Source organism: Echinops telfairi, unplaced genomic scaffold, assembly GCF_000313985.2.
Source record: "Echinops telfairi isolate 266 unplaced genomic scaffold, ASM31398v2 ScPeMD7_25;HRSCAF=90, whole genome shotgun sequence".
In the NCBI taxonomy this organism is placed as follows: Eukaryota; Metazoa; Chordata; class Mammalia; order Afrosoricida; family Tenrecidae; genus Echinops; species Echinops telfairi.
In genome coordinates, this window is record NW_022103922.1 from 26,113,636 (window position 1) to 26,122,072 (window position 8,437).

At 40.5% G+C, this 8,437-nt stretch overlaps 1 pseudogene; it reads right to left on the reverse strand.

Annotated features, from left to right (window-relative positions):
- Positions 1-4,810: 4,810 nt before the first annotated feature.
- The window catches only part of LOC101658182, a 5,949-nt pseudogene continuing 2,322 nt past the window's right edge, over positions 4,811-8,437 (reverse strand).

Below are 8,437 nucleotides of genomic sequence, written 5' to 3' on the forward strand. Positions count from 1 at the left end.
AAAATCAGTTCTAACTCACAGTGACTCTGGATAGAGTAGAATTGTACCCTTGGGTTTCTAAGGCTATAAATCTTTATGGGAGCTTCCTCTTGGTCCTACAAGTGCTTGGGGGGTTTGACGCAACTGTCTTGCAGGTAGCAGCCCAATATTTAATCCACTGTGCTATCGGAGTTCCTTAGCCAGTAAGAGAGAAATCCGCATTGCAATGAGATATCATCTACCCTAGTAAGCACGGCATTGATCAAAAAGGAGAACAAATACTAGCAAGACGGTGCAGAGGCTGGAACTCATACGGTGCTTGTAGGACTGAAGAATGGCACAGCATTATGACACTTCCTTAAAAGCTATAAATAGAAATACCATATGATTCAGTAATCCTACTCCTAGATACATATTTTAAAGAACTAAGAGCAGTAACATGAATAGATATCTGCTCACCCATGTTCTTTGCAGCACTAGAAAAATAGAAAAAGCCTCAATCTCCACCAAGGGATTTCGTTTTTTGTCTTGTTTTAAATCATTTTACTGGGGGTTCATACATCTCTTATCACAATCCATACATACATCCATTGTGTCAAGCACATTTGTACATTTGTTGCCATCATCATTCTCAAAACATTTGCTTTCTACTTGAGCCCTTGGTATCAGCTTCTCATTTCCCCCCTCCTTCCCCACCTCCCTCCCTCCATGAGCCCTAAATAATTTATAAATTATTATTATTTTGTCATATCTTACACTGTCTGACATCTCCCTTCACCCACTTTTCTGTTGTCTGTCCGCCAGGGAGGGGGTTATGTGTAGATCCTTGTGATCTCCACCAATGGATTTATGAACAAATAAGCCATGGTACCTACATACACAATGCTAAAGGACAATGATAAATCTGTGAAACAGCCCACAATACATATGAAAATGGAGAACATTATGCTGAATGAAGTAAGTTACGAAAAGGCAAATATTGTATGGGATCACTATTATAAAAAGTCAAGAACAGCTTTACATACAGAAAGAAATATCATTTGGTACTTACCAGGATGGAAAACAGAAGGGAGAGAGAATCAGTCCTCGATAGTAGACAAGAGCTAATTCTGGTGAAAGAGAAAGGCGATACACAATATGGGAGGAGTCGACACAACATGACCACGCTGAAGGCAGACTCTGAAAGGCACACAAGAATAAAGGGCAATTATGACTCGTGATACATAGCTTTGCGAAGCATCAAATTGACTCAATGGCAGGGGGTTTGTAGTAAACACTACAGCATATATTGCTGCTACAACAGTAATAACTCTCATTGATTCGAGTAGATACAATTCAATTCTTTGTAGATCAAAAATAGCCATCCATAACACAGAAACAAATGAAAATGAAATTTTTAAAAAGTATATATATATATATATATATATATATACTGCTATTGAGTTAGTTCTGACTCATACTGACCCTTATAGGGTTTTGAAGCTATAAATCTTTTTTTTTTTAATGGGAAAAGATAGCCTCCTTTTTCTCCTGTGAAGTGGTTTGTGTTTGAAATGTCGAACAGGCATTCGCAGTCCAATGACTATCCCAAAACACCACCGGGTGCCTTTAAAAATGGTACAATAGAGGATATTGCTACATCCCTTATGTACGGGCAGAATCCGAAAATATGTGTATTTAAAAGGGTGTAGTGGTGGATATTTCTACATGCATATTTGAAAATGCTGCATTTATAGAAGGGTGCTTTTAAAAGTTTCTGGGAATGGAATGACAAGATCATGAAACTTTCCAATGAGTTTTTGGAAGCTCCCTCATGTATACTGAGCATACAGAGTGCACAGTTCTAGAACCTGCCTGGATCTTGGAACTCTATCGCTAGATCTGAAGGCCATGGAACATAGCCATCAAGGGGAACAGGTAGGTCAACTGCCAAAAACAGTTCATAAAGAAAAGGGTCCACATCCCGGTATTATCTGGGGTCTTAAAATTGTCCAAGTGACTATCTAAGAAGCAACTACTGGTCTCTTCCTCCTCCTAGCTTAGGAGAATGAAAGAAAATAAAAATTTGAGGAACCAAGTAGTCTGGATCAGAAGAACTAGGTAGCTAGCACCCAGCCACCACTACTAACCACTCTTAACAATATCATCATAGAAGATCCCAGGCAATGTGATTTTTTTTAAAGTAAAACAAAACTCAAAGTCAAGCAACAACAAGAAAACCACACTGCCTGCTCAGAAAAACTAGGAGAGCTTGACACCACAGGCAGAGAAAACCTAATTGGAAATCAAAAATACTCCCAGAGGCCACCTTCCACCCAAGGAGCAGACTGGACCATTAAACAAGGTGAAGAATGCGCTCCACAGAACATGGTGAGTCTCCAAAGTCAAAGGGGCAATTTCTCTCCACAAAGATCAGACTCGGCGGGACAGGGCATGCAGGCAAACTGGGGAAGTGAGGGAGGCAATAGTAGCCGGCCGACAGACACCTTGCAAGGACTCCGGTGGAATGCCACTGATAGAGTTTGGGTATGAACTATTGATTAGAAAAACGAATTTGTATTGTGAACTTTCACAATAAATGTCTTTTTTAAAGAAAGATAATACAACAATGTCTCCACAGAACAGCAATGGAAACATTTTGCTACATTAGTAACCCTTTAAATTGATTTCTAGGAGCATACATAAAAAAATCAAGCGAGAAAAGGAACTTTAAAAAGTAGTAGAGTGTGGCAATGCCATAGACAGAGAGACCAAAGAAACGGAACTGTGAGTTCTGGAATAAAGCCATCCTGCCACGGCCAGTCGATTTGTCTTCCAAGGACTCCATGCGATAAAGAAAGAACTGTCTCTGTCAGGACCACTGCTGGGGCAACTGAGTTCCCGCGTGTGAAAGAATACAGTTGGATCTCTACCTCGCACATTGACAAAATGCAATTCAAAGTTAATATCTGGTCTAAATATAAGGGGCTTCGAGACGGGTGTAGAAAAGTGGAATGAAAAGCTTACAGAATGTCTCCATATATTTTTGAAGCCCCCTCACAGAAGAGGAAATACCATGAAACTTTTAGGAGAAAGCACAGAGTTAAAATGTAGGAATCTTCGATTTAGTAATGCAATCTTATTTGTGGCACAAAGCATAAATAACAAAAGAAAACAGTATAAATTAATGTCATATTATTTAAATTCTGTGCATCCAAGACTTTATCAAAATATTTAGAAACTATTGATAAGAATTTCATATTCAGAGTGTCTGAAGAACTCAACAATACAATAATTCAGTTAAAAAGAACTTAGTCATTTTTCCAAAGAAGATATACAAATGGGCAGTAAATACATGAAAAGAACAACATCCTTGGTCACTGGGGAATGTAAATCAAAACCACAATGAGATACCATTGTCTCCTCCCCCCCAAAATTAACAAACCCACTCCCTCGGAGTCGATGCCAACTCATAATAACCTTACAGGACAGGGTAGAACTGCCCCTTTGAGTTCCTAGACTGCGTGTACCGGAGTAGAAAGCCCAGTCTTTCTGCGCAGGAGCAGCTAGTGGTTTTGAACTGCTGACTTTGTGATTGTAGCCCAATTCATAACCACTATACCACCAGGGCTCCTTCCTACTCATGCTCTAGAATGGCTATTATTAAACATATATCTATATATATACACATATTTGTATATATGTGTGTGTGTATAATGAGTGCTAGTGAGGGTGTAGAGACATTGGAACCTGTATGCATTGCTGATAAGAATGTAAAAATTGTGCATCCATTATGGAAAGCAGTTTGGCAGCTCCTATAATGACTCAGCATTTCCACTCCTAGGTATATACCCTCAGATAATTAAAAACAAGAAACCTCAACATTCTTGTACAATAATGTTTAGTGCAGCATTATTCACAAGAGCTCAAAGGTAAAAACAACCCAAGTACTCACCAAGAATGAATGGATATGTAAGATGTTCTAAATATAATAATGGAATATTATTCAGCCATAAAAAGAATAGTGTTCTAAAAAATGATATGACACAGATGAACCTTGAAACATTATGCTAAGTAAATAAGCCTATACATAGAGACAGAAGTAGATTCCATGTATCTGGGGTGAGGGAGAACCAGGAGTTCTTGGTTATTGGTATTGAGTTTCTGTTTGGGTGATAGACGCATAGTAGGGGGTGATAGACGCATAGTAGGTGGTGATAGCTGCATAAGCTAGTGTGTTATTGAAAAGTGGGTGAAAGGAGACGTCAGACAGTGTAAGCCATGACAAAATAATAATAACATAAATTATCAAGGGTTTATGATGGAGGGGGTTAGTGGGGGGGGGAATGAAGAGCTGAAATCAAGGGCTCAAGTAGAAAGCAGATGTTTTGAGAATGAGGATGGCAACAAATGTACAAATGTGCTTGACACAATGGATGGATGAATTGATTGTGATGAGTTGTATAAGCCCCCAATAAAATGATTTTTTTTAAATATAGTGTGTTATTAATTCCACCAAGTTGTACACTTAAAAATATTTAAAATGGCTAATTTTATGCTATGTCTATTCTACCATAATAAAATATTTTAAAGGTGACTGATTTCTAGTCTCTTTCAAAAATTAAGATATTCAAAAATGATCGTTTTAAATCAATAAAGTCCTTTTTTTTTTTTACTTTATTGATAGCACATGACAAGGTTGGGCTCTAGGCCCCTTCCACTCTTCAAAGGGCCTGGATGTAAATTTGAGTTGATGGGACATTCTCAGTGTGTTGGGGGATCGAGTTGGGGGCTGCTGAGGGCCTCTCTCCTCCTCTATGTTGTTGCTGGGGCTGGTGGTCCAGGAGGGCTCTTACTCCATGGAGGTCAAGTGGACCATGAGGTCCACCACTCTGTTACTGTAACCAAATTCATTGTCATACCAGGAAATGAGCTTGACAGAGTGGTCTTTGAGGGCAATGCCAGCCCAGGCATAAAAAGGTGGAAAAGTGGGTGTCACTGTTGAAGTCATAGGAGACAGCCTGGTCCTCAGTGTAGCCAGGGATGCCCTTTAGGGGGCCATCTGACACCTGCTTCACCACCTTTTTGATGTCATCAGACTTGGCAACTTTCTTCATACAGCAGGTGAGATCCACAACCAACATATTGGGGCTGAGGAAACGGAAGGCCATGCCAGTGAGTTTCCCATTCAGCTCCGGGATACCCTTGCCCAGTCTTGGCAGCACCAGTAGATACAGGGTTGATGTTCTGGGCAGCGCCATGGCCATCGTGCCAGAGTTTCCCAGAGGGGGCGTCCACGGCTTCCAGGTGGTAATGATGGCATGGGCTGTGGTCATGAGTCCCTCCATGATGGCAAAGTTGTCATGGATGTTGGCCGAGGGGCAAGCAGTTGGTGGTGCAGGAGGCATCGCTGACAATCTTGAGGGTGTTGTCATACTTCTTGTGGTTCACGCCCATCACAAACATGGAAGCATAGGCTGGCGGGGCAAAGATGATCAACCTTTGGCACCACCCTTCAAGTGAGCCCCAGCTTTCTCCATGGCTGTGGACTCCACGACATACTCGGCACCAGCCTCACCCCACTTGATGTTGGCGGGATCTCACACCTGGAAGATGGAGACAGACTTCCCATTCATGAAAAGCTTCCCATCTTCAGCCTTGACGGTGCCATTGAACTAGACATGGGTGGAATCATACTGGAACATATAGACCATGTAGTTCAGGTCAGTGAAGGGTCTCTGGAATGTGGTGGTGACTGGCCTGAACAGGGAAGAGGCAGATGCCAGTCGCAGCAGGAGGAGCAGAGAGCCTATATAAGGTTTTTACATAGGTTCTTTTAGCTGACAATAACTATAAGAGAATATATGTAATGAAACTAAATTCCTTTGTGATTAAGGAACAGTGCTAACTAGTTATACCTTCAGGTTAATGACGGCTTCAATTAAGTAAGTTAAAAAACTGATTTTAGTTTTCTAATGAAAAAGAAAACTTTACAAAATCAGATTTGTAAAAATGAATAAAAGAAATTTAAAATGTGTTGCTTTTAGTACGATGCTTTATGTAGAAATTATTTGTCCTTGATATAAAATACCACATTAGTATGTGTACATACTACTGAGTACATCTTTTAAGATGAAAGCATTATATAGTGTCCTGAGAAGATAGCAGTAAAAAAAAGAGTTTCAACAGACAGCATAAGACAGGAAAGAATAATAAAATTATCATTGATCAAGAAGTCATGAGAGTGGGAGGGTAGGGGAAGGAGGGGGAAAAAAGAGGAGCTGATATCAATGGCTCAAGTAGAAATTGTTTGGGAAATGTTGATAGCAACATATGCATGTGTGCCTAATAGTTGTTATAAGATTTGTAAGAGCGCCCCAATAAAATGATTTTTTTAAAGCAGAGTTTTGGACTCTTTCCATATCCCTGCATTAACACCATGGACAACAGTTAACATGAAACCACGTACAAGGTATTTCCACAAAACCTAGATGTAAGCAGGTGAGAAGAAACCGCTGACAACAGCCCCGAGGTCATCGTGATAACAGCACATCTGTGGAAAAGCAGAGGGAAGCCAAGAGAGCATCTAATGGCCCTGAAAACAGGAGAAACCACCAGGAGCCGGAAAACACTGTGAGCCCATTGGAGACTACCGCTGCCATGCGGGGAGTGGGGTGGGGGGGGGGGCGTGTACCAGCTGCACGTGAATGCAGGTGATGGCACGGTCTGAGGGTAGCTGAAGCTGACTGGCCCCTACGAATCCTTGAAATGTGACCATTCAGGGCTGCCTTTTAGGACACCCTGAGGAGAAACAATTGACTATAGTTCTTACACACTAGAGAAACAAAAACAAACAAAAAATTGAAGGTTTATAAAGATAGAAAGCCTAACTCAAGCCAAATTCCTTCTAAAAAGTCAGGGGAAAGAATATCATTTAAAAATGAGAACCCCAGAAAGTCTTTTAAAACAGGACAAGAATTTAGCTTAACTGGTCATCAATCAATATAGCTTGGGCATTATGCCCTCTTACAGGATCAACTTGCCTACAACAGCTCAAAAGACAAGAACTTTAGGGGACAGTACATTCAGGTTAGGAGGTGCTCTGGTGAGGTAGTGTGCTACAAATTGCTGGGTCTGAGACCTCAGTCGCAGAAACCCTAAAAGGAAGTTCTAGCATATCCTTTAGAATCACTATGAGTCAGAAGCAACTTGGTGACCATGAGTTGGGTTTGGGTTTGGATTTTTGATAAGTTTGTCTTAATGAGCGAGGAAGAACCCAGAGTGGGTTGATTCTTTTGCCTCACAGGCAAAGGCAAACAGATGAGAAAACTCTAGTGTGGCATTCACCTTCAAGGAAACTCCTGTGACAGAAAGGACACAAATACGGCCCTGTGACAGCTCCATACCAGACTGTGTGTTGCACCTTGTGCTTGGGACCGTGTGTGTTCTCCCACAACTTAAGTCAGCCCGAAGTTCAAGGTCTGTCTTTATGATTTAGGGGGATGTACGCAACATCATCCGGGTGCCAAAGCAGACTGTTCCTACAGAAATCATGTAATATTGTTTTGTAAAAAGTAACAAATAACAAAAGGTGCTTTGGGATTTTACAAATATGATAGAAGAGTTTTTTTTTAATCATTGGATAAACTATAAGAGGGGAAAAATTAAATTATCCAAAAAGTAGAGTGGATGAAAAATAGAAATGGTAAGAAAATTTTTAAATCAGGTCAAAATAGTTAATATCTGAATGAAAAGGGTTGCAGGAGAAATTAGGAAAAAATGACGAAAGAAATTTACCCAATAAGTAATATTAGAAAACTATCCAGAACTGAAGTCCTTGCATTTCCTCACTGAAAAAATCTTCAATCTCAACTCAATGAATGAAAAAAAGATCCATACCCTGACATATCATGTAAAAATTTTCTCATTACTGGTGAGAGAAATGAGATCCTAAAGCCTTCCAAACAAAAAGAAATAGAACATTTCAAAGTATTAAGAAGTATGACAAATGACTGCTTAATAACTTCATTGGGTGGTAGAAGGCATGCAAGCAATGGTATAAAATTCAGAACCCTGATTCCCAGCCTACAAGTCAGCTGCCATACAAAGATTCAATCAACTGCAGAAGGAATCGAAGTGGTTTATTATACAGCCATCTTTCATAGAAAGCTATATAAAGAAAGCTGTGCGACCAAATTGAGGAAATGAGTCAAGAGAAAGACAGAGGATTTCGGAAATTGGGATCCAGTTGAAAAATACCGATACACAGAAGACAATACATGGCATAGAAAAGAAGACAAAACCGTTCCAGCAGGAAGGTCTGTAAAGATACATGACAGGTTATGACTGGCCAAATCAATAATCCCCACCCCATGCGGAGCTGGTCAGAAGTGACGCAATTATCTCTGGACCTTGCACCCAGCCACGTGTGCACTCTATCAGGAACTAGGAAGTGCTCCCTTACCTGGCCAGGGGCGCG